At 43.0% G+C, this 26706-nt stretch overlaps 1 long non-coding RNA gene across 2 annotated transcripts; it reads left to right on the top strand.

Annotated features, from left to right (window-relative positions):
- Positions 1-1428: 1428 nt before the first annotated feature.
- On the top strand, positions 1429-6615 carry LOC142172383 (uncharacterized). Of its 2 annotated transcripts, none has more exons than XR_012701723.1 (4): positions 1429-1581; positions 1914-1980; positions 3193-3237; positions 6329-6615. It is a non-coding gene; the product is annotated as an uncharacterized LOC142172383 (long non-coding RNA). The 2 variants fall into 2 exon arrangements; XR_012701722.1 differs by having other exon boundaries at positions 3193-3260.
- The last annotated feature ends 20091 nt before the right edge of the window (positions 6616-26706 follow it).

Genomic DNA, 26706 nt, shown 5'->3' with positions numbered 1-26706 from the left:
ATTTGTGTAAGTTCTAATTGTAACGACCCGACCGGTCGTTTTGAGCTCCGACGCGTCATTTAGTAGTTTGAGGCCATGAGCGGCTTCATCTCGGGTATATTGACTTGTGTGTACGGTCAGAATTAAAATTCAGGAAGTTTGGAGTCAAATCTAAATGGAAATTCTCATTTTGAAAGCTTAAAATTGAAGAAATGAACTAGGATTAGAATTTTGAGTAAACGACCTCGGAATTGAGATCTGAAAGTTCCAGCATGTTCGTATGATGATTTCGGACTTGGGCGTGTGTCCGGATTTAGTTTTGGATAACCCGTGAGCATTTCGGCGTATATTGTGGAAGTTAGTATTTTAGAAGAATTTCATAAATTTGGGTTGGAAGGCATTTCAGAGTTATAGATGTGTGTTTGAGATTCCGAGTCTGGGAATAGCTCCGTATGGTGATTCTGGAGTTGGGAGCACGATCGGAAGTGAATTCGGATATCCGGAGGTCATTTTGAAGTCATTTGGCTAAATATAGAAATTTGAAGGTTTTTGAGAAAATTCGACCGGAAGTGGAAATTTTGATATCGGGGTCTGAATGCGATTCCGAAAGTTAGTGCAAGTCCGTAATGTCGAATATGACTTGTGTGCAAAATTTGAAGTCATTCAGACTAGTTTTGGTAAGGTTTGAGACACTTAGTCTCTTTTAAGTAAGCTTAAGTTGGAAAAGTCAACCGGATATTGACTTATGTGTTAGAGTGCTCGAAATGTGAATTTTATGGTTCGGATAGCTTCGTTAGGTGATTTGGGACTTAGGAGTGTGTCCGGAATATTTTTGTGATGACCAGTGTAGAATTAAGCTTGAATTGGCGAAGTTAGTATTTTGGCGAATTCCGGTTGATAGGTGAGATTTTGATCCGGGAGTCGGAATGGAATTCCGAGAATTGCTGTAGCTTTGTTATGTCATTTGTGATGTGTGTGCAAAATTTCAGGTCATTCGGACATCGTTTGGTCGGGTTTTTGATCGAAAGTGTATTTTCGGAAGTTTTTGGAAACTTAGGCTCGAATTCGATGATGATTTGATGTTTTGATGTTATTTTGGGTGTTTAGAAGGTTGGGACAAGTTTGAATGATATTGTGGAACATGTTGATATAATTGGTTAAGGTCCCTAGGGCCTCGGGTGGATTTCGGAAGGTTAACGGAATGAAATTCGGACCAAAAAGAAAAGAAAAAGCTGCAGAAATTTCTGCTGCAATTTTCTGATTCGGGGAGCCTACTTTAGAAGCTCATATCTCGGGATACATAAAGAGTTATATAGTGTACAACCTATCAAATTAAAGATCTTCGAGTCTAGTTTCTAAATATTCAAACCGTTTGTCATTTGGATACTTATACAAGACGTTATGGGTGTTTAAACAGAAGGTGTCCGACAAGGAAAATTTTTAATAGGATGTACAACTTGTATAGCACAAGTGCAAGGTACAACTCGACGAAGCACGGGCAGATTCTTTTAAACACGGATTTGGCTTATTTCTTTCATTTCTTTCATTTGGCTTGGATTATTTTGGAGAGAATTTCAAGGGGGATTTCATCAAGCATCAAAGGTGAGTTGTTTCTACTTATTTCCAAGTTAAATACATGGATTAGAGCTGAAAACTCAAGTAAATTATGGACAAAAATGGTGGTTTAGGGCTTGAAACTTAAGAGAATTAAATGGTGATTTGAGGGGTCAAATGAACTCCGATTTTTGTGAATTTGGTATGTATAGACTCGTGGCGAGATAAGGGTCGTATTGATGTAAAAATTTCTGAATTTTGAGACATGGGCCCGGGGCTCGGGTTTTGCTAATTTCGGGATTTTCGACATTTTTCGAGTCTTTTCGATTGGGTTATATTCCCTTAGCCTATTGTAACGTATTTGTTGTGGTTTTGACTAGATTCGACGCGCGAAGAGGTCGATTCAAGAGGAAAGGGCATTGCGGACTAGTCTACGGCCGGTTAGAGGTGAGTAATAGATGTAAATGCTGTTCTGGGGGTTTGAAATCCCGGACTTTCACCTCGTAACGCTATAGGCGTGACACGCACTCCATGGCGAGTGCGGGGTCGGATACTATTGGGGATTGTGACTTGGTCCATCCCGTGTGATATTTATACTATACTGGTGATTGATACACATACTTCATTGATATTACTGGGCTTGATGCCATGTTTAGGGCCTTGTGCCGATTTGTAAAATCCTTAGAGGATTGATATTACTACTTAGCATGATTTGCATATCATTTAATTTCAGTCCAAGGTTTTAAATGCTGTTTTGCAAACTCAGCCATAATTCTAAGTGTTGAAAACTTAAACGATATTTTTAAATGTATTCCGGGTTGGGAACTTCTGTTTTGTAAATGCCCAAAGGGCTTATTATATTATTTTCTGGACTGATTATAAAGTGACTTGAAACAGTGGTAACAATGATACTATGTGATATACTTGAAACAGTGGTAACAATGACACTGTGTGATATATTTGAAACAGTGGTAACAATGACACTGTGTGATATACTTGAAACAATGGTAACAATGACACTGTGTGATATACTTGAAATAGTGGTAACAATGACACTGGATGATATACTTGAACAGTGGTAACAATGGCACTGTATGATATAAATTGGTCAGGTAACAATGACTGACCAAGATATTGCGCTTGGGCTGTAGGAGCCCCTCCGGAGTCTGTACACACCCCCAGTGAGCGCCGTCGACGATAAATAAATATGGATGGCTCGGGTTGCACGCCGCAGTGGGTACTGGAATGTACCATCATATGCATTGCATTGCATTCATGCATTTGTTCATTATTTGTCATTGTGATATTTCTGGAGATATTTATCTGCTTTTGCTGGTGCTATCTGATCCTTGAGTGTTGGGGCCCGAGTGGCTGACCAGGAACGAAGATATTGCCCGAGGGGCGGGTTTCTGTGCATAGTGACACCGATGGCTGGAATTATTTTGCAACTATTAAAAAGATTATTTTCAAAAGAGGTTTAAAACTGAGTCAGATATTTTATAAAGGATTTTCATGGAATTACTGTTTTCAAAAAGGGTTGTACCGTCTTAGATAGCATGATGAAGTGTTCTTACGTGATTTCTTATCGCTCAGTTATTATTTACTCTTATTACCACTGAGTTGGAAGTACTCACTTTACTCCCTGCACCTCGCGTGCAGTTGCAGGTATTGTTCACCCGGTAGCGGGTTATTAGCGAACTGAAGGTATACTATTGTAGCTGAGCAAGGTGATCGTCAGCGTTCACGGCACCGTATTTCTTCATTAATTCTAAATTACATTCTGTATATTGCTGGTCTTGTATTAGTATTTAGATCTTTAGATGCTCGTGGCTTGTGACACCCCGATTTCGGGCTGAGTCGGGATGGTTTCCATTATTCTATCATGTTTACTTCGCACTTGTGATTATATTATCTGCGAATTAGACTTATTCCTGCTAAGTAATTATAAAGAGATGTATTGTTTTGTTGTTGGCTGGCCTTGTCCCCACGAGAGGCGTCATCACGACCGGGTTGGGATTTTGGGTCGTGACAAGTTGGTATCAGAGCCTAGGTTACTTGGTCTTACGAGTCATGAGCCAGTTTAGTAGAGTCTCGTGGATCGGTACGGAGACGTCTGTACTTATCCTCGGGAGGCTGCAGAACCTCTGGGAAAACTTCACATTCTTGAATTCTTATCGTGCGTCCTCGATTCAGCTTGAAAAGAAACTTTTGAAATTCCTTCCGCGTGATCGTATTCACCAACAGACGCTCAGTATCAGATGTGTCTCAATGGCTTTTGATTCCCCGACCGAGGGGCGAGGTGTAATCTCTGTGGGTTTGAAGTTAGACCAGTCAGGAGGACTTGAGACCAAATCTTTGCCAATGGCTTGAGCACTGTAAGCACGTGATTTTTGCCTCACGGACAATCACTCCAAAAGAAAACAAAAATAGTGACCAGTGACCTCGCTGTACAAATTTTCAGTTTTTCACGCCATGTGCTGCTAGTCATCTGTGGTTCAGCCCGTGTTGCAATTAATCTTATAAAATACAAAAATAAGTACGCCGTGTGTAATCAGGCCGTAGTCCGGTTTTAAGAGAAAACTCACAAAAATACGCAGCTTTTACTCTAGGCTGTGGTTTAGCCATTTTAAAATTCTACATATGTGTGTCATTTGTTGTAGGTGTTACCCAATATGTGTATAAGTTTATGTTAATTTTTTACATTGTTTTGGGAATTTTTGTTAATTTGTTGAATTAAAAGGGAAGGGAAAATCGGTTTGGGCCCAAGAAATAAAACAAAAATAGGCCCAAACCAGCACTCAAGTCCAGTTCAAATCCGGCCTGCCCAAGCACCAATTCAAACGACGCCGTTTCAGGCAAGTCGATCTGAGCCGTCTAAACCCCTTGATCCAACGGTCCACATCCGCACCCGTAACCCGACCTGTTTAGCCGGTCTAACCCAACCCACCACTTAAACCCAAACGACCCCGTTCTAATGCCAAACGACCTCGTGTCACCCCTCACCATCAGATCCCAGCTGTTGAGATCAGATGATCTAACGGCCTGGATCCAATCCTCTACGCCGTATATAAACCTTCCCTCACACCCCACGCCCCCTATCCGAACCCCCCTTCACTCATCTCCTTCCCCAAGCCTTGAACCCCAAACCCTAGCAGCCGCCCTGATATCCTTTTCACCAGAACCCGGCGGCATGAACGTCGATGACCACCCCCTTCACACCCCTGAAACATCTAACCACCCTGAGCATGAATCCACTAACCATGTACCTCGAATCACCTCCCATCGCCTCGAATCTGGATTTGAAGATTAGAGACAAAACTCGATTTATACCAAACCTCACCATCTTCATACCAGACAATACCCTGACCTCCCTTGTGACCAAACCAAGTTTGGTTTGGTCCGAATCTACCCACAACTCCTAAAAAACCAGATCTGAAGATCCAAAACCTAGAACACGAGTAGCCTTGGAATCCGGCCGGTCTTGACAGGGGTTTGAGATCTAATAGACCTTAACCAAGGTGTTCTCATTTGAGAACACCCTGGTTAAAGTTTGTTCGGCCTCAAATGGTCAAAGTTGAGCCAGATTTGGGTCAGTTTGGTTTAAACATTTTTCGGTAAGTTTTTCTTTTCCTTTTTGTTTTATTCAACTGCTAATTAAGTTGTTAGCATGCTTTGTTGTGATTGTTTGTTATTGTTTGATAGTTTTCTTAATTTTTTTCATCTCTGTCAAAGATCTTTTATTTGGTCGATTGTTTTCTGTGTATGCTCTGAATGTATTCTGTGGTATACATGATCGTCAATTAAATTAGTCGTCAAATGAGTTAATTCATATAGGCTCCCAGTTTGAACAAAGTTGTCTGAAGTCATTCGGGACTCTGTACGTGTTGTTTACATGAACGATTGATTGTTATGTGTTACGATTAATATAGTCGAGTCGATGTATGTCATCAATTAGTTTCAGTCATTAATGGTAACAACTTGATCCGTGTTGTTTGTTGCTGCTGTGATCGTATTTGAATTCAATTAGGAACTGAGTGTGTTGCCTGAGATTTGTTCGAATTGAATCAAAAACATTTGAGGGTGTGTTATAGTTGCAGTCCAGGCTGTTTGTTTTTTTTATGGATAACATGTTCTCTTGGCTTAGACTGTGGGCAGCATGTGTATGATTAGCTTTAAGGAATTAAAATAATTGTACAGCATGTGCTGTCGGATTATATTCCTGCTGCCCATACTTTGGCTAAATAAATAAGGGATTAGGACACTTTAACAACAAAAAGAGAGAGGGGCTGTCAGGGATTTCATGGGAGTTTTGTTATTTAAAATAAGTGAGTGGAAAAAAACAACAGGGAGGGGGAATTCTGAGTTGTCCAGCAGGCTGTAAAGTGCTGAGGTTAGGCTATAAGAAGGGGGATTCTTTTGGGAGCCAAGAAAAAAGGAGGAGGTTCTTCTGGAAAAAAAACTGAAAGAAAGAGACATAAATTCAGAGGATATTGTGACCAAACATTGTCTGTAAACTACATAAGAATTCACGTTTGGTCAAGCTGTCTTGGCCAAGTTCTGTTGCTTGCCCTGATTGAGCTGCTTGTGATTGTTGAACTGCTGGTGTTGCTGCATTGAATACTCTATTATTTCTGTTGGTTCGTTACTCTGGTTCTGGGATTGTTTGTTTGTTGCTCGACTGCTCTTGAGCTTCATCATTGTTGGTTGGTTGTTGTTGCTGTGTGTCTGCTGTTGCTGTGTTTGTTGCAATACTACTCAGCTGATCATTCCTTTCTTCCCTTGCTTTCCTTACCAGGTACACAATTACACTACCAATGTAACTCGAAAGTTTGAGCAATGAGTATAAAAGAGAAGATCTGCAGATGTTTATATATACATAGACTATTATGTTAGGCCTCATGTAATGTATAATAGTTTACGTTCTTGTTTTGGACACTGGAGATAGTCCTCATGCCTAATAAATGTCAATATATGGTAGTCGGATGTTAGACTGTGTATATAGGTTGGTGATAAAAGTATGCCCAATGCAGTAGGTTGTACCTTAGATTTAGCTTAATGGTGTAGTATAATTCTGTAATGTATGCCAAGCATGAAAATTGTACACTAACTAGTTAAGTTCTTTCCCTTCTGAAAAACTGCTTCATATAACTGGTAAACCATGTTTTAAGACAAAGAACACAGAGCTTGCAATCTCAACCTCACGAAGGTCGAGCCCAGGTTGAAACAGACCAAGCAGGCCTGCATCGAACAAACAATGGCCCAGGTCTGGTCCATCACGCATGGGCTGGATTTGGGCCCTTAAATTTGCTCGGCTGACTGTGTACGTGGCCGTGCTACTGATTTTGCGCAAGCACTCGGAATTCTGTTATAGATAACTTGCAAGCATGTAATTAACTAGGGCTATCTACTGTTTTCAATTAGTAGAGACAAACGCGACAAGAAAGGTAGTTGCTATAGGATATCCTTTTAAAATAAGAACGAGATGAGCCTCGACAAAAGTAAAGAAAAACGCACAAATTGCGGGGCCCTCGTTAAATGTATATATATATTGAAGCATTCAGTCCCTAAGGTGGGTCGTTTAGCAAATCTCACGACCTCCAGGAATAATAACGCGATAGTCTCTTTAAGCGCGTATTTAATAATTTTACCTTCTTGAATTCGGGTGCGCATTTATGTGACCCAAATCCAAATCTCGACGGATTCGAAATGTGTTTCTAATCACGGGTACATTGATTGTGACGTGGTTCGAGATGCGTGTCCATGACGTCGCAAATTCCTTTTAAAAAACAAGAATGAGACGAGCCTCGACAAACAAAATGTACAAAAGTTGTGGGGCCCTTTAATGTATGTATATATCAAAGTATTTAGAATTCGGGATGTGCCGTTTAACGAATTTTTACGACCTTCCTCAAAATAACAAGACGCTAGTTGCTTTAGGCGTGCCTCTAATAATTTATTTTCCTTAATTCGGGTGCACATTTATGTGACCCAAATCCAAATCTCAACCGAGTCGAGATATATCGATAGCCACGGGTGCATTGATGTAACGTGGTTCGAGATATGTTTTCACGACGTTGCAATTCTCGTAAAATAATAATAACGACAAAAGCGGTTAAAAGTTAAAATTTGCACATATGTTCAATTTGTATAAAATCAGATAATCAAGCCGAATACAACAGTTGAGCGACCGTGCTAGAACCACGGAATTCGGGAATGCCTAACACCTTCTCCCGGGTTAACAGAATTCCTTATCCGGATTTCTGGTACGCAGGATATAATATAGAGTCATTCTTTTCCTCGATTCGGGATTAAAATTGGTGACTTGGGACACCCTAAATCTCCCAAGTGGCGACTCTGAAATAATTAAACCAACCCCGTTTCGATTGTCCTTTAATTGGAAAAAACTCCCTTGCGCCCTCGCGGGTACGTAAAAAGGAGGTGTGACAGCTCTGGCGACTCTGCTGGGGATATCTAAAACCCAGAACCACTGGTTCAGGGTTGATAATTCGAGCTTAGAATAATTGTTATTATTTGGCTTTGTTTATTATCTGATTTTATTACATGTTTTGAGCATAATGTGCTAAATGCTGCTTTTACCGCTTTGATATTATTTGAACTGTACATATAAACTGTGCCGAAACCCTTCTCTTCTTACCTCCGGGGAGAAGCTCGCTGGTCGAGACTCCCTATTCTGTTAGTGTCATACCCTGAAATAAGAAAGAGGTCGGACAAGTTACAAAGCCGGACGATCTCGCGGGTCCCCGGTACGTAGCCCCCTCCTCGACTCGAGTTGTCCGCTCGGGTACACAGTCTAGAACAAATACCCAGGTTGTGAACCTAGTATAACGAAACGTCATGCCGGATCCCTAGTAGGAACGCTTATTTGCATCATGTTGCATTTGACTTAGGGGACCCAACACAGGGGTTGGGTCCGTCTAGGACTAGCAACCTGAAATGAAAAGACCATCCTGCTGCATCCTATTTGTTTTGCGCATCTATTTGCTTCAGTTCCGCATGCTGACCGGTTTCTAAAAATAAAAGGGAAAAATAGCAGCGTAGGGAGATAATTACTTCTTTTGGAAAAACCAATGTCCGAGTAGTGTCGAAAATAATATAAAAATTACTTCTAGTTGGATTTTTAAAAAAAGAAAAAAAAAATAATATAAAAATTTTCTTTTTATCACTTTCAAAATCAAAAAAAAAAGAGAAGGTATTTATTTAAAAGTAAAAAAAAACGGAAAATTCATAATTCAAAAATGTTGTTTCTTTCGTAGTACCCCTTTTATAAACTCAGACTAATAGTCCAAATATTTCCTAAAAAATAAATATTTTCTTTAGTCTTTATCTCTTTACAAAAGAAAAAAAATAATAAATATATATTCTCGTTTTCTAGGTTTATTTGATTTTCTCTATTCACGATATCCCGAACTACGCCGGTTTGATTCTCACCGAATGTGAGATACGTAGGCAACCCTCGTCGGGTTCAACCCCATTTTTGCTAAAATAGCCAAAATCAATAAATAAATAAATAAATAAAAAAGATGTGTCAAATTTTAAAAGATTCATAAATAAGTCAGGTAATGCTGTTTTATCATAAATAGCCGAATGTTCCCGAAAAGGGACGCCGGAAGGCTGACTTTGCATAAACAGCCACCTTTGGGTCTTGTTTAGCATTTTTTGTCCAGTTGACCCACACAGCCTTAAAATCTTCGTCCCCGAAGTGTTTAAAGGCCGTGTTCAAAACTTGATCCCCTTTGTAAAATATTTTTGAGTCAAGTCATTTTGTTAAAATCACCTTAATAAATGTGCAGGATGAGCACGATGCAAAATGAACATTTTTCAATAATGACCAAAATCCCTGTCAAGTTACGGCTATGGTGGAATGATCTAGGTGTTGAAGGACAAAATGAGGTCAAGAAATATCTGAAGGGTCTCGTGGGTTTGTTGGAAATCCAGCCTCGAGGAGATATCATAAGAGCTTTGGTTACCTACTGGGACCCGGCACACAATGTTTTCCATTTCTCTGATTTTGAACTCACCCCGACTTTGGAAGAAATGGCCGGGTACATCGGGAATGCTGAACTTCTGTTGAGGCAAAAATACTTGGTCGCCCCAAGAGTTGTCACGGTACATCGGTTCCTAGATTCATTGAAGATACCCATAACGGTCCACAACCCGGATCTGGCAGCCGAATTTTGTACTCCATGCTTCATATATAATAGGTACGGTCATGAGGGGGGATTCAATAATCCAATCAACAAACTGTGCAGCAAAGGTGTTCGTCAGAAGTGGGACAAACACAGACGGGTAGCTTTCATGATGATGTTCCTAGGCCTTCTGGTATTTCCAAGGAAAGACGGAAACATTGATTTGAAGATATCCGGGGTCGTCAGCACTTTACTCACGCAAAATGACAGTACTCTCGCACCTATGGTGGTATCTGACATCTTTCGAGCTCTTATAGCTTGTAAAGCTGGGGGAAATTTCTTCGAAGGTTGTAACTTGCTCCTACAAATATGGATGACCGAGCACCTCTGCCATCATTCCGAGATTTTGAGCCATGGTTCCCCAGAAAAGACTTGCATAGAAGAATTTTACACGAGAACCAAAGAGATCAGTTTGCCCAAAGGAGTCCTGGCATGGACCTCGTTCTTTCAAGCTCTTACTGCCAGCCAAATACAATGGACGTTGGGATGGTTGCATGTTGATGAGATCTTATATATGTCGGCAGCTAAAACTCATTTCTTGCTGATGGGGCTTAAGAGCATTCAACCTTACGCACCCTGCCGAGTTTTGAGACAGTTCGGAAGATGCCAAACAGTACCTCATGAGGAGGATCTTAGCACTCAAGCAGTTGAGATAAGTCCTAACGGACAATTCCCAGAAGCGAAGATTCGCCAAATCTGGAGTGAGGGTCAATATTTGAAATCAGATACTTGCGTGCGGGATCGAGCCAAAGGAGAGACGGCGCCAGGTTACCTTGCATGGTATAGAAGGGAATTTGAGCATGAAAGGCCGGCTAAGAGACCCCACATCCGGAATTTCACCGAATCATCGCAAAAGCAGTGGGATTGGTTAGCGAAGGAAAGAGGCTATTGCGCCGAAATCAGCAGGTTGAAGCGACAAGTGGAAAGCTTGAAATATGAGCACAATGTGCAAGTTGCTACCAATCTGGGAGAGTGGAACAGGTTAATTCAGGAAAACGAAATGCTCAGAGCCCAGATCAAACAGATAAGGGTGGATGCGGATAAACAGCCAAGGCGTCGATCAGACGAGCAGCTGATAAAAAGGCTAAAAAGTGAAATCAGGGAATGGCAAGATGGTTTGGAGAAATCCGAAAACGTCATAGCAGAGCTCAGGGCACAGTGGGATACAAGAGCAGATAAGCATCGCCGATACCTGAATCAATTGGAAGGCGACCACGAGAAAACTGTTGCTAAAATGAAGAGAGAGATGGCTACACTTGAAATCAAAGCAGCTAATCAGGCCAAGGATCTCCAAATTGAGAGCAGATACTGGTACGACTTGTTGGCCCGAATGAAGTTAGAAGTACGGCAACTGAAGAATCAACATATCCAGGATGCTCAGGTATTCAAGATGTGCAGCGATCAGATAAAATGCCTATTTATAGAGAAGAAGCAAACCAGAAATAGGATCAAGGCCATTGCCCATGCCATCACCCGACGATGTCTACGATGTGAGAACATGACCAGCGTTACCATCCTCTCGGCAGTGATGAGTTATGTCAAGCAGACCATGCATGAGCTGGACCAACTTGAGAGGGATCTCGCACCTAGGACCGCGGCAAGGCCGAACGACGCCCCGCGGACACCAATTTTCAAAACCATAATGTACTCATAAGTCAAAGTCTGTATCTTAGCACTTTTTGCTTGTTTTTTTTATCAGGGTGATTTCTGGTCTATTTTTGAGTCTAGGCTTATTTTCAAAGTTTGCTCTTTCGTTTGCAAAATGTAGTTTGTAATAGGCCATTTCAACAATAAAAGGTTGTTTGCTTTTATGCTCATTTGTGCAGAACTACGCCTGGTTTGATTTGCGCGGGGACGTGATGCGTAGGCAATCCCCATAAGATTTGACCGCTCTTAATAAAGAAAGAAGAGAAAATACAAAAATAAATAAAAAGGGAACAAATGAGCAAACCGGGATGACGCATGTTGTTCGAAGCGAAACATGTAGAAACGGTTAACTGCCTAGGAGCATTGCATCCTCTATGTGTTGTGATCAAATCTGTTAAGCTCTAACGCTAACAAAGTTTGTTGTTGTCTGATCCAGACAAGTTAGTTGTTAAAGAACTCTGGCAACACACTCCTATCAAACCAGATCCAAAGGACCGATAGCAACAAGCATGACTACTTCAGAGAATAGTAATGAGGAAGAGAGGCCGATGAGCCAGTTGTTAAAAGAAGCGATGGAAAAGATTGAAAGGATGAGACTAGAGATGAATGCAATGCAGCTAGCCATAGCTAGAACACAAAAGAGCCCTGAAACACTGGGACACATGCCAGAATACCCTCACTCCGGCCCTTCCACAAGCCGCCCAAATCCCCTTTATCATCAAGAAAGAAGCCCTCATGATTCCCAAGCTCCACCACCCCATCAACCTCTCCCAACACCCAATATTCCCATTTTTGTGGGACCAACATCAGCCCCTTTGCAAAGAACGACCAGTGAGCCATTGTTTCAGGCTCACGATACACAATACTATCCCCCTGAGCCTACGTTTCACGCTCCCAAGCCACAGGCTTACAATCCACACTTGGAAGTGCCGGCAGAGATTGAGAAGCCGGTCAAGGCCCCTGAACAGGATAAGGTATTGAGAAAGTTCAAAAGCCTGGAGCAGTCCTTCAGGAACCTGCACGGTTTGGGCAACCAGGTCAGCGTAGCATACAAAGATCTGTGCCCTTTCCCAGACGTCCAACTCCCGGCTGGGTTCAAGATGCCTAAGTTTGATTTGTATGAAGGGCACGGTGATCCCATGGCACATTTGCGGGGATTCTGTAGCAAAATGAGAGGGGCAGGCGGCAAGGATGAGCTGCTGATAACTTATTTCGGCCAAAGTCTGAGCGGATTTGCTCTAGAATGGTATACCAGGCAGGATTCCAGCAGGTGGTACACGTGGGATGATCTGGCGCAGGCTTTTTCAGGTCATTTCCAGTACAATCTCGAGATAGTCCCTGACCGTCTCACATTATTGAGAACTGGGAAGAAACCCGGGGAAAGCTTTCGCGAGTTCGGATTCCGTTGGAGAGAACAAGCAGCTAGAGTCGATCCTCCCATGAGAGAGGGAGAGATGGTGGACTATTTCTTACAAACATTGGATCCAACCTACTTTGGCCACTTGGTGACAACAGTTGGAAAATCTTTCAACGAGGTGGTCAAGATAGGGGTCATGATAGAAGAGGGTCTGAGGTCTGACAAAATCTTGAACTATTCGGCACTCAAGGCCACAACCCAGGCTATTCAAAGCGGCACGGGAGGTGCGCTGAGAAGAAAGAAAGAAGAGGTTGCCACGATCGAGGCAGGCAGTTGGTCTAGGGCTGGCCGGCCATACTACAACCAACCCAGTCCTCACAGGTCAAACTACCCATACAACCCACCACAAAATTTCTATCCACCTCGAAAACCACATTGTTCCGTACACCAGGCCCAAGCATACACTCAGCCTCCGGTTCGCCCGCAATGGCGCGCACCGGCTTCCCAGAACATATATGCACCACCACAAAACACCTACCCTCCACCGAGGGCGTATAGAAACCCTTCAGGGGCAGGCTTTCGGGGAAATCCAGATGCTAGGAATGACAGGTTACGGAAACAGAGAACTTTCACGGAGTTGGGAGAAACCTACACCGCTTTGTTCCACAAGCTGAGGCAATTGGGTTTGGTTAGTCCTGTCCAGACTCGAGAACCAAATCCCCCACCTCAGAATTTGGATCGATCAATAAGTTGTGAATACTACTCAGGGATGCTCGGGCACGATACCGAGAAGTGTTGGAAATTGAGGCATGCCATACAGGATCTTATTGACACCAATAAGATCGAGGTACAGACACCGGAGGCTCCTAACATCAACCAGAACCCACTACCAGCACACCACGAGACTCACATGATTGAGTTGGTATATGAGGGAGGAGAGTTGAGAAAACCCTCACAAACAGTGATGATGATCCAGGCCGCCCCGAAAGAAGTCTCAACTAGTGGAGGAACGAGTGTACAGTCGCAGGGAGAAGGCGTCAAGCCGGTAGTGATATTGGGAAAGAGCCCGTCCGCCATAACAAGCAAACCCGAGCCAAACAAGCTGGTAATATCAGGGATTCCGCCCACACCTGCTGTTGTGTTAAAGGGGGCACATAGAGAACTGGTCACCATAAAGCCTGTAGTCCAGCTGCCGATGATTGATAGCAAGGCTGTACCTTGGAAATATGAAAAGGCGGTGGTGATGTACAAAGGAAAACAGGTGGAAGAAGTCAGTTGTGAAGCACAAGGGCTGACTCGATCAGGTCGTTGTTTTGCTCCGGTGGAGCTAAGAAGAACCAACCCAGTTGCAACCAAGAAACCTGTGTCCGAAGAAGAGGCTGAGGAGTTCCTGAGGAAGATGAAAGTGCAAGACTACTCCGTGGTCGAACAGCTGAGAAAAACACCGGCCCAGATCTCACTGCTGTCATTACTGATCCATTCTGAGGAGCATCGACGGGCTTTGATGAAGATATTGAACGAAGCTCATGTACCCAACTAGATTTCTGTAAACCACCTGAAAACCATTGCCAACAAGATTTTCGAGGTGAACAGGGTAACATTCTCAGATGATGATCTGCCGGTGGAAGGTACGGAGCATAATAAAGCTCTATACCTAGCTGTCAAATGTGAAGACTCGGTGGTAACTCGGGTATTGGTGGATAACGGCTCAAGCGCCAATATTTGTCCACTATCTACCCTGAACTAGTTAAAGATCGACCACGGAAGGATCCACAAGAACAGTATCTGTGTCCGAGGGTTCGACGGAAACGGAACAGCCACTGTGGGGGATGTTGTACTTGAACTGACTATTGGTCCAGTCCTGTTTGCCATGGAATTCCAGGTGTTAGACGCCACAGTATCTTATAACCTGCTGTTGGGACGACCATGGATTCATGCAGCCAAAGCGGTGCCCTCCACCCTACATCAGATGGTGAAGTTCGAGTGGGAAAGACAAGAAGTCGTGTTACACGGCGAGGATACAACATGCACCACGGGCGGAGCCATTGTACCTTTCATAGAGACCGCTGATGACAAAGGTCCTTGGGTCTACCAGATTTTTGATACAGGGTCGGCCGACAAAATTTCTGAAGGAGAAATCATCCCGCACCCTAGGGTAGCTGCCGCAACAATCATGATGGTCTCAGAAATGCTGGGTAATGGATTCGTGCCGGGAAAAGGCCTAGGAGTCAAGCTTCAGGGGATTGTCCAACCTATCACCTTGCCTAAAAATCTGGAAACTTTCGGATTGGGGTTCAAACCAACCGCAGCAGATAGGAAGCAAGCGCGAGAAATGAAGAAGAGGGTTTGGTTTCTGCCTAAGCCGGTGCCACGTCTCTCAAGGTCTTTTGTCAAAGCAAATGCCAAGAGGTTGCCAGTCCCGAAGATCCTAGGACCGTTGATTGGTATGGATGGGGACCTGAATCAGAGTTTTGAGAGGCTATTCGCTGATGTCAGTATGGTAGAAGCTGGAGAAGGTTCCAGCAGAACAGAGATACAGTTTGTGGGGCCTGAGGCCAAGACCAACAATTGGACAGTTACTCCTCTTCCTGTCCGAGGGGAGTCTTGGTAGTAGGCTTTGATTTATGTTTTGTGTGTTTTGTTTTGTCCGGATTATTTCAGGGTGTAATCCAAATTTTACTTTTGTTTTGTAAAAGTGTGAACCCTTTTATCCCGCAAATTTAATAAAGTTCTCTCCTTTTCCCTATTTTAATTTTGTTTTGTTCTTTTCCTTTCTGAACAGTTCTCTTTTTACTGGTTCTAATGACATGGCATGCACAGCGGATCTTCGACCTAGTCTAATAAATCAATCTGAATCTGACTCAATGATGCAAGAGGTCGTTTGTGAGGATGAATCTGAATGTGATGAAGGTGAAGCCTTCGAAGAGATAAACCGAGAACTATGCCAATTTGAAGAAAAACCCAAGCCTAACCTAAATGACACTGAGGCTGTGAATCTAGGAGACGCTGATAACGTCCAAGAGACCAAAATTAGCATCCACATTGAGCCGAATGTCAGGGAAGAATTGATCAAAACCCTCATGGAATTCAAAGATGTTTTTGCATGGTCATATGACCATATGCCTGGATTAAGCACCAATTTAGTGGTTCACAAATTGCCCACTGACCCGGCATACCCCCCGGTCAAGCAAAAACTAAGGAAATTTAAAACAGAAATGAGTGTAAAAATCAAAGAAGAGGTGATTAAGCAGTTGCAGACAAAGGTCATTCGGGTCACTCGATATCCCGAGTGGTTGGCCAATGTGGTACCAGTCCCAAAGAAGGATGGAAAAATCAGGGTGTGCGTCGACTACCGCAACCTCAACAAAGCAAGTCCCAAGGACAATTTTCCGTTACCCAACATTCACATCCTGATCGATAATTGCGCTAGGCGCGAGATCGGATCCTTTGTGGATTGCTATGCGGGTTATCATCAGATCCTAATGGACGAGGAGGATGCGGAGAAGACAGCGTTTATTACGCCATGGGGAACTTACTGCTATCGGGTAATGCCGTTCAGATTGAAGAACGCCGGGGCAACGTACATGCGAGCAATGACTGCCGTGTTTCATGACATGATACACAAAGAAATCGAGGTGTACGTCGATGATGTGATCATAAAGTCTTGGCGTCAGGAGGACCATGTAGCAGACCTAAGGAGATTTTTCCAAAGACTCCGAAGGTATGATATCAAGCTCAACCCGGCCAAATGCGCATTCGGGGTTCCATCAGGAAAGCTGCTAGGATTCATCGTCAGTCGACGGGGGATTGAGTTAGACCCATCCAAAATTGAATCCATCCGAGATTTGCCACCGCCAAGGAACAAAACAGAGGTAATGAGTTTGCTGGGTAGACTCAATTACATCAGCAGGTTCATCGCTCAACTCACAGCAACTTGTGAGCCCATATTCCGGCTGCTGAGAAAGGATGCTGCGATAGGTTGGACGGCAGAGTGTCAGGAGGCCTTCGACCAAATCAAAGGGTATCTGTCTAATCCACCCGTATTGGTCCCGCCTAAGCCTGGGAAGCCCTTAATTCTTTACCTGACGGTCTTGGAAAATTCATTTGGTTGTGTACTGGGGCAACATGATGACACAGGAAGGAAGGAGCAGGCCATCTACTATCTTAGCAAGAAATTCACAGTACATGAGGTCAAGTACACTCAACTCGAGAAAACATGTTGCGCCCTAACTTGGGTAGCTCAGAAGTTGAAGCATTACTTGTCCTCATATACTACTTATCTCATATCCCGTTTGGACCCATTGAAGTATATATTTCAGAAACCTATGCCTACGGGAAGGTTAGCAAAATGGAAAATTCTGCTCACAGAGTTTGATATCGTCTATGTGACGAGGACAGCCATGAAAGCCCAGGCGTTGGCCGATCATTTGGCAGAGAATCCCATTGATGAAAAGTACGAGCCCTTAAGAACGTACTTTCCCGACGAGGAGGTAATGCATATAAATGAGATGGAATTAATTGAGGAACCGGGTTGGAAGCTTTTCTTCGATGGAGCTGCAAACGCGAAAGGGGTTGGAATAGGAGCAGTACTCATTTCTAAAACAGGACGCCATTATCCTGTTACGGCTCAACTACGCTTCTATTGCACCAATAATATGGCCGAGTATGAAGCTTGCATTTTGGGTCTGCGCTTAGCTGCGGACATGGATGTCCAAGACGTCTTGGTCTTGGGAGACTCGGACCTCTTGGTACATCAAATTCAGGGTGAATGGGAAACACGAGATCTAAAGCTCATACCATACCGACAATGCTTGCATGATCTGAGCAAGCGATTTCGATCGGTGAAGTTCAAACATATCCCGAGAATTCACAATGAGGTTGCGGACGCCTTGGCCACCTTAGCATCAATGTTGCACCACCCTGACAAAATGTATGTTGATCCTCTGCACATCCAGGTCCGTGATCAGCACGCTTATTGCAACGCCGTAGAAGAGGAACCGGATGGTGAGCCCTGGTTTCATGATATCAAGGAATACCTCAGAATGGGGACATATCCAGAACAGGCCACTGGAGACCAAAAAAGAGCCCTTCGGCGTTTGTCGAATGGTTTCTTCCTCAGCGGATGAGTGTTGTACAAAAGAACCCCGGATTTGGGATTGTTGAGATGTATAGATGCCGGTCAAGCCACGACGGTTATGGCAGAGGTACATGCTGGAGTTTGTGGGCCACACATGAGCGGATATGTATTGGCAAGGAAAATCCTTCGAACAGGGTGTTATTGGCTCACCATGGAACACGACTGTATCACTTTCGTGAGGAAGTGCCATTAGTGCCAGGTACATGGAGATCTGATCCATTCCCCGCCAACAGAGTTACATACGATGTCAGCACCCTGGCCGTTTGTAGTATGGGGCATGGATGTCATTGGACCTATTGAACCAGCAGCATCCAACGGCCATAGATTCATTCTTGTGACCATTGATTACTTCACCAAATGGGTTGAGGCTAAAACCTTCAAGTCGGTAACTAAAAAGGCAGTGGTGGATTTTGTGCATTCCCATATCATCTGCAGATTTGGGATCCCAAAAGTAATCATCACGGATAACGGTGCGAATCTTAATAGCAGCCTGATGAGAGAGGTATGCCAACAATTCAAGATTACACACCGCAATTCCACCCCATATCGTCCCAAGGCGAATGGAGCGGTCGAAGCAGCCAATAAGAACATCAAGAAGATACTGCGAAAGATGGTGGAAGGATCCAGACAATGGCACGAGAGATTACCCTTTGCTTTGTTGGGTTACCGCACTACTGTCCGGACTTCCATAGGTACAACTCCTTATTTGTTGGTGTACGGAACTGAAGCCGTAATACCGGCGGAGGTCGAAATTCCATCCCTCCGGATTGTCGCTGAAGCCAAGATTGATGATGATGAATGGGTCAAAGCTCGGTTGGAACAGTTAAGCTTGATAGACGAGAAAAGATTGGCGGCAGTGTGCCATGGTCAGCTGTACCAGAAGAGAATGGCAAGAACATACAATAAGAAGGTGCGCCCTAGGAAGTTTGAAGTAGGGCAGCAGGTATTGAAGAAGATCCTCCCACATCAGGTCGAGGCAAAAGGCAAATTCGCCCCAAATTGGCAAGGGCCTTATATCGTGACCAGAGTATTGTCCAACGGTGCTTTGTGTTTGACAGATATCGAGGGGAGATGTGTCGACATGGCTATCAATTCTGATGCAGTCAAGAGATATTATGCGTAATTTCTTTAATTATGGCAATTATTGGTTCGTTTATTTGTATTTGGCATTTATTGGATAATGAGATGACGGAGGCAATTCTTTCTTCTATCCAAACACTTTTAACCCTTGCTTCCCCTTTTGAGCCTTAAGTTATTCTTTCATACCCCTCTTTTGAAATCACTAATGGAAAAGACATGGAAAAGAAGAAAAAAAAAGAAAAGAAAAAAAGAGAGAAAAAGAAAAGAAAAAAAATCTTTAAAGGAAAATGAAAAGAAGGAGAAAGAAAAGAAAAAAAAACAAAGAAAAAAGAAGATAAAATCATAAGAAATGCAAAACCGTGGGAACTACGTTTGACCTGATTCCTCAAAGAGGATACGTAGGCGCCTCACGGCTCGGTCATAGTGTGCATCATAGTGAAATTAGGATGCATAATGTACATAGTGTGCATAATAGGCACAATGTGCGTAACGCACATAGCTCAACATAAGTGTAAAAAATAAAATTCCCCAAGCAAGAAAACTGGGGCAGAGGTTATGTTTTAAGTTCCAACAAAGGTTTGATTCCAAAAGTTGTAGCAGATCACCCATCAAATTATTTCATTTTTTGAATAGCCTTTCTTTAACCCCACACCAAAACCAACATCGACGTCCAAAAGACCTCCCGATCAATATCCAAGAGATGCCAAGTCAGGCAAATAAGGCCGAGAATAATGCACTGATCCCCAGCAAAGAAGAGGATCGTAAGACTGGGAATGAATTGATGGTCAAAGGAATCTCCAGAAGAGAGGGTCGTATCGACAACACCCCGATTCCTCGATAAAAAATAAAATGAGAGAGTCTTATCGGTGAAAACCCTCACAGGCACCGAAAGGCGACGTAAGATGAAGAATAAAATGAGAGAGTCTTATCGTTGAAAACCTTCACAGGCACCGAAAGGCGACGTAAGATGAGAGATATGAAATGAGAGAGTCTTATTGGTGAAAACCTTCACAGGCACCATAAGGCGCCGGGAGATGAAAGAAAAGAGAGAGTCTCATTAGTGAAAACCCCTCGAAGGGCACTATGAGGCGACAAGGCAGATCAACAAAAAGTGACCACATTCGCAACGAAATGGACACTCATTTATCATCCCCAGCAAGTCAGACCATCGGGCAAATCGATTGATACGAATAGACTGGGTTGGGAATCTATGGTGCATGTCATGATCACGGGGACCAGTCATGTCCTCCAGATAAGTTCTTCTGAATTTCTTCTCCCACCAAATATTGGTTCAGAAAGATTTTCTCCTTTTTCTATCTTTTATTTCTCTTCCTAAAAATTTGTCTTGAAAAGAATTTTTTTCAAAGCTTACTTCCAGAGACCGAAGGGGAATTCAGTCAATGCAGGATAACACAAACAGACTTAAAGGCCGGCCCCAGGCAATGCAATGATCGCGCCTGGCAGTTTTGGAGAAAGTAAGCTCCTAAAGGGAGTGGTTTCGGGAGTAAAAACAGACTCCCACAGCATGTGCTTAAAGAGAAAGCAGGAAAGGGGATAAATTGAAAACCAGCCCCAGCAGGCTAGAAACCCCCAGCAAGCAATTTTGTCCACCAACCAATTATGGGGACATAGAGCAAGAAAAGGGGAAGAGAGGAAAAATCATCCGCCGGAAAGGCACCTCCTACCACCACGATTAAAACTAACTAAATCCTTTTATCTGCTGCAGGAAAACAAAGGATTGATGATGGTGGCAAGACGCAATGCCAGGGAAACCACCAAAAACCGGGGCAGAAAATTTTCTGCCGATTGTCGAAAATTTTCTCGGAAGAACGGGGAAACAATTTCGAATACATTTAAGTTCTAGGTCGCCCACCAGTAAAATGCGGGAATACTTTTAAGTTCTAGGTCGCCCACCAGTAAAATGCGGGAATACGTTTAAGCTCTAGGTCGCCCACCAGTAAAATACGGGAATACTTTTAAGTTCTAGGTCGCCCACCAGTAAAATGCGGGAATACTTTTAAGTTCTAGGTCGCCCACCAGTAAAATGCGGGAATACATTTAAGTTCTAGGTTGCCCACCAGTAAAATGCGGGAATACTTTTAAGTTCTAGGTCGCCCACCAATTAAATGCGGGAATACATTTAAGTTCTAGGTCGCCCACTAGTAAAATGCGGGAATACATTTAAGTTCTAGGTCGCCCACCAGTAAAATGCGGGAATACTTTTAAGTTCTAGGTCGCCCACCAGTAAAATGCGGGAATACATTTAAGTTCTAGGTCGCCCACCAGTAAAATGCGGGAATACTTTTAAGTTCTAGGTCGCCCACCAGTAAAATGCGGGAATACATTTAAGTTCTAGGTCGCCCACCAGTAAAATGCGGGAATACTTTTAAGTTCTAGGTCGCCCACCAGTATAATGCGGGAATACTTTTAAGTTCTAGGTCGCCCACCAGTAAAATGCGGGAATACATTTAAGTTCTAGGTCGCCCACCAGTAAAATGCGGGAATACGTTTAAGTTCTAGGTCGCCCACCAGTAAAATGCGGGAATACATTTAAGTTCTAGGTCGCCCACCAGTAAAATGCGGGAATACATTTAAGTTCTAGGTCGCCCACCAGTAAAATGCGGGAATACTTTTAAGTTTTAGGTCGCCCACCAGTAAAATGCGGGAATACATTTAAGTTCTAGGTCGCCCACCAGTAAAATGCGGGAATACGTTTAAGTTCTAGGTCGCCCACCAGTAAAATGCGGGAATACATTTAAGTTCTAGGTCGCCCACCAGTAAAATGCGGGAATACTTTTAAGTTCTAGGTCGCCCACCAGTAAAATGCGGGAATACTTTTAAGTTCTAGGTCGCCCACCAGTAAAATGCGGGAATACTTTTAAGTTCTAGGTCGCCCACCAGTAAAATGCGGGAATACATTTAAGTTCTAGGTCGCCCACCAGTAAAATGCGGGAATGCATTTAAGTTTTAGGTCGCCCACCAGTAAAATGCGGGAATACATTTAAGTTCTAGGTCGCCCACCAGTAAAATGCGGGAATACTTTTCAGCTCTAGATTTTGGAATCAGTAACCCCACCTAAAAGCGGAAGATTACAACAGAGACCCCCAAGCAGGAAACAATAAAATCCCCAGCACCAAGGAGCGGAAGGCTGCAAAAGCAAGCGCGCGATTCTAAAAGAAGAAGGAACGCGTCTCAGAAGAAGCAGTTGGGAACGTTATAGCATGCCCAACATAACGATTTTGATGAAGAAAGCCATACCACTGAAGAAACCATTGAAAGGCTTAAAGAAGAGGGCCATGTTCCCAGCAGATCAAGTGAAGTGATGAAAACTGGTATTCAGAAAAGGCGAAGGACCAGTATCATCCCCCCAAGTTCACAAAATAAAGGCATCAGAGGAAAGCACTGGCCGACAAGAAAGCAAGGCAACAAGAACAAGTCGAGGATAGACGAGATCTCATGATCCATAGTCTAGCTTAGCTTCTTGTTTTTCCTTTCAGACAATGTAACAAGGAGATCAGTGAGCAGTAGCATCCTACGCAGCATGCAACAGCACACAACAGCAGCGAGCACTACAGTCACACGGTAGTCCCAGCTACCAAAATTCCCCGAACTACATTGACCTGATTCCTGTTCAGCCCAGGATATGTAGGAAACCTCTGAAGCAAAGGTTCGGTCAAATCTTTTTCAAAAATGCTTCACACGGAGTACTCGGACGAGCAAAAATCACCCGCTTTATCTTTACGCGAAAACCCTTCGTGTCTTCGTGCAAAGAGGGGCAGCTGTAAGCACGTGATTTTTGCCTCACGGACAATCACTCCAAAAGAAAACAAAAATAGTGACCAGTGACCTCGCTGTACAAATTTTCAGTTTTTCACGCCATGTGCTGCTAGTCATCTGTGGTTCAGCCCGTGTTGCAATTAATCTTACAAAATACAAAAATAAGTACGCCGTGTGTAATCAGGCCGTAGTCCGGTTTTAAGAGAAAACTCACAAAAATACGCAGCTTTTACTCTAGGCTGTGGTTTAGCCATTTTAAAATTCTACATATGTGTGTCATTTGTTGTAGGTGTTACCCAATATGTGTATAAGTTTATGTTAATTTTTTACATTGTTTTGGGAATTTTTGTTAATTTGTTGAATTAAAAGGGAAGGGAAAATCGGTTTGGGCCTAAGAAATAAAACAAAAATAGGCCCAAACCAGCACTCAAGTCCAGTTCAAATCCGGCCTGCCCAAGCACCAATTCAAACGACGCCGTTTCAGGCAAGTCGATCTGAGCCGTCTAAACCCCTTGATCCAACGGTCCACATCCGCACCCGTAACCCGACCTGTTTAGCCGGTCTAACCCAACCCACCACTTAAACCCAAACGACCCCGTTCTAATGCCAAACGACCTCGTGTCACCCCTCACCATCAGATCCCAGCCGTTGAGATCAGATGATCTAACGGCCTGGATCCAATCCTCTACGCCGTATATAAACCTTCCCTCACACCCCACGCCCCCTATCCGAACCCCCCTTCACTCATCTCCTTCCCCAAGCCTTGAACCCCAAACCCTAGCAGTCGCCCTGATATCCTTTTCACCAGAACCCGGCGGCATGAACGCCGGTGACCACCCCCTTCACACCCCTGAAACATCTAACCACCCTGAGCACGAATCCACTAACCATGTACCTCGAATCACCTCCCATCGCCTCGAATCTGGATTTGAAGATTCGAGACAAAACTCGATTTATACCAAACCTCACCATCTTCGTACCAGACAATCCCCTGACCTCCCTTGTGACCAAACCAAGTTTGGTTTGGTCCGAATCTACCCACAACTCCTAAAAAACCAGATCTGAAGATCCAAAACCTAGAACACGAGTAGCCTTGGAATCAGGCCGGTCTTGACAGGGGTTTGAGGTCTAATAGACCTTAACCAAGGTGTTCTCATGTGAGAACACCCTGGTTAAAGTTTGTTCGGCCTCAAATGGTCAAAGTTGAGTCAGATTTGGGTCAGTTTGGTTTAAACATTTTTCGGTAAGTTTTTCTTTTCCTTTTTGTTTTATTCAACTGCTAATTAAGTTGTTAGCATGCTTTGTTGTGATTGTTTGTTATTGTTTGATAGTTTTCTTAATTTTTTTCATTTCTGTCAAAGACCTTTTATTTGGTCGATTATTTTCTGTGTATGCTCTGAATGTATTCTGTGGTATACATGATCGTCAATTAAATTAGTCGTCAAATGAGTTAATTCATATAGGCTCCCAGTTTGAACAAAGTTGTCTGAAGTCATTCGGGACTCTGTACGTGTTGTTTACATGAACGATTGATTGTTATGTGTTACGATTAATATAGTCGAGTCGATGTATGTCGTCAATTAGTTTCAGTCATTAATGGTAACAACTTGATCCGTGTTGTTTATTGTTGCTGTGATCGTATTTGAATTCAATTAGGAACTGAGTGTGTTGCCTGAGATTTGTTCGAATTGAATCAAAAACATTTGAGGGTGTGTTATAGTTGCAGTCCAGGCTGTGTATTTTTTTATGGATAACATGTTCTCTTGGCTTAGACTGTGGGCAATATGTGTATGATTAGCTTTAAGGAATTAAAATAATTGGACAGCATGTGCTGTCGGATTATATTCCTGCTGCCCATACTTTGGCTAAATAAATAACGGATTAGGACACTTTAACAACAAAAAGAGAGAGGGGCTGTCAGGGATTTCATGGGAGTTTTGTTATTTAAAATAAGTGAGTGGAAAAAAACAACAGGGAGGGGGAATTCTGAGTTGTCCAGCAGGCTGTAAAGTGCTGAGGTTAGGCTATAAGAAGGGGGATTCTTTTGGGAGCCAAGAAAAAAGGAGGAGGTTCTTCTGGAAAAAAAACTGAAAGAAAGAGACATAAATTCAGAGGATATTGTGACCAAACATTGTCTGTAAACTACATAAGAATTCACGTTTGGTCAAGCTGTCTTGGCCAAGTTCTGTTGCTTGCCCTGATTGAGCTACTTGTGATTGTTGAACTGCTGGTGTTGCTGCATTGAATACTCTGTTATTTCTATTGGTTCGTTACTCTGGTTCTGGGATTGTTTGTTTGTTGCTCGACTGCTCTTGAGCTTCATCATTGTTGGTTGGTTGTTGTTGTTGTGTGTCTGCTGTTGCTGTGTTTGTTGCAATACTACTCAACTGATCATTCCTTTCTTCCCTTGCTTACCTTACCAGGTACACAATTACACTACCAATGTAACTCGAAAGTTTGAGCAATGAGTATAAAAGAGAAGATCTGCTGATGTTTATATATACATAGACTATTATGTTAGGCCTCATGTAATGTATAATAGTTTACGTTCTTGTTTTGGACACTGGAGATAGTCCTCATGCCTAATAAATGTCAATATATGGTAGTCGGATGTTAGACTGTGTATATAGGTTGGTGATAAAAGTATGCCCAATGCAGTAGGTTGTACCTTAGATTTAGCTTAATGGTGTAGTATAATTCTGTAATGTATGCCAAGCATGAAAATCGTACACTAACTAGTTAAGTTCTTTCCCTTCTGAAAAACTGCTTCATATAACTGGTAAACCATGTTTTAAGACAAAGAACACAGAGCTTGCAATCTCAACCTCACGAAGGTCGAGCCCAGGTCGAAACAGACCAAGCAGGCCTGCATCGAACAAACAATGGCCCAGGTCTGGTCCATCACGCATGGGCTGGATTTGGGCCCTTAAATTTGCTCGGCTGACTGTGTACGTGGCCGTGCTACTGATTTTGCGCAAGCACTCGGAATTCTGTTATAGATAACTTGCAAGCATGTAATTAACTAGGGCTATCTACTGTTTTCAATTAGTAGAGACAAACACGACAAGAAAGGTAGTTGCTATAGGATATCCTTTTAAAATAAGAACGAGATGAGCCTCGACAAAAGTAAAGAAAAATGCACAAATTGCGGGGCCCTCGTTAAATGTATATATATATTGAAGCATTCAGTCCCTAAGGTGGGTCGTTTAGCAAATCTCACGACCTCCAGGAATAATAACGCGATAGTCTCTTTAAGCGCGTATTTAATAATTTTACCTTCTTGAATTCGGGTGCGCATTTATGTGACCCAAATCCAAATCTCGACGGATTCGAAATGTGTTTCTAATCACGGGTACATTGATTGTGACGTGGTTCGAGATGCGTGTCCATGACGTCGCAAATTCCTTTTAAAAAACAAGAATGAGACGAGCCTCGACAAACAAAATGTACAAAAGTTGCGGGGCCCTCTAATGTATGTATATATCAAAGTATTTAGAATTCGGGATGTGCCGTTTAACGAATTTTTACGACCTTCCTCAAAATAACAAGACGCTAGTTGCTTTAGGCGTGCCTCTAATAATTTATTTTCCTTAATTCGGGTGCACATTTATGTGACCCAAATCCAAATCTCAACCGAGTCGAGATATATCGATAGCCACGGGTGCATTGATGTAACGTGGTTCGAGATATGTTTTCACGACGTTGCAATTCTCGTAAAATAATAATAACGACAAAAGCGGTTAAAAGTTAAAATTTGCACATATGTTCAATTTGTATAAAATCAGATAATCAAGCCGAATACAACAGTTGAGCGACCGTGCTAGAACCACGGAATTCGGGAATGCCTAACACCTTCTCCCGGGTTAACAGAATTCCTTATCCGGATTTCTGGTACGCAGGCTATAATATAGAGTCATTCTTTTCCTCGATTCGGGATTAAAATTGGTGACTTGGGACACCCTAAATCT

The sequence above is a fragment of the Nicotiana tabacum genome, chromosome 18 (genome assembly GCF_000715075.1).
Source record: "Nicotiana tabacum cultivar K326 chromosome 18, ASM71507v2, whole genome shotgun sequence".
NCBI classification, from domain to species: Eukaryota; Viridiplantae; Streptophyta; class Magnoliopsida; order Solanales; family Solanaceae; genus Nicotiana; species Nicotiana tabacum.
Note: the sequence above shows the minus strand (reverse complement) of the source record. Positions and strands in the feature narration are given on the sequence as shown.